Source organism: Eimeria mitis, genomic scaffold (assembly GCF_000499745.2).
Source record: "Eimeria mitis Houghton genomic scaffold, Emh_scaff350, whole genome shotgun sequence".
Taxonomy (NCBI): domain Eukaryota; phylum Apicomplexa; class Conoidasida; order Eucoccidiorida; family Eimeriidae; genus Eimeria; species Eimeria mitis.
In genome coordinates, this window is record NW_013571842.1 from 3,345 (window position 1) to 3,569 (window position 225).

Here is a 225-nt window from a genome sequence, read left to right on the forward strand (position 1 = left end):
CCGGCTGCAGACCCTAAACCCCAAACCCTAAACCCTAAACCCTAGATAAATAAAACCATAAGAAATAAGGGTTTGCCGCCGCCCTCGTTTTCTTTTTCATGCTTCGCCTGCGCTATATATATGTGTATACAGCCATATCAGGCTTAACATTAATAAGCAGCAGCAGCAGCAGCAACAGCAGCAGCAGCAGCAGCGGGAGAAAACAAGAATATAGAGAAAACACAA

At 44.9% G+C, this 225-nt stretch overlaps 1 protein-coding gene across 1 annotated transcript in view; it reads left to right on the plus strand.

Annotated features, from left to right (window-relative positions):
• EMH_0008970 (uncharacterized protein) overlaps positions 1-225 on the plus strand; it is a gene marked incomplete at both ends in the record, with an annotated part of 3,965 nt that overhangs the window by 2,045 nt on the left and 1,695 nt on the right. The gene's annotated exons all lie outside the window — the stretch shown is intronic.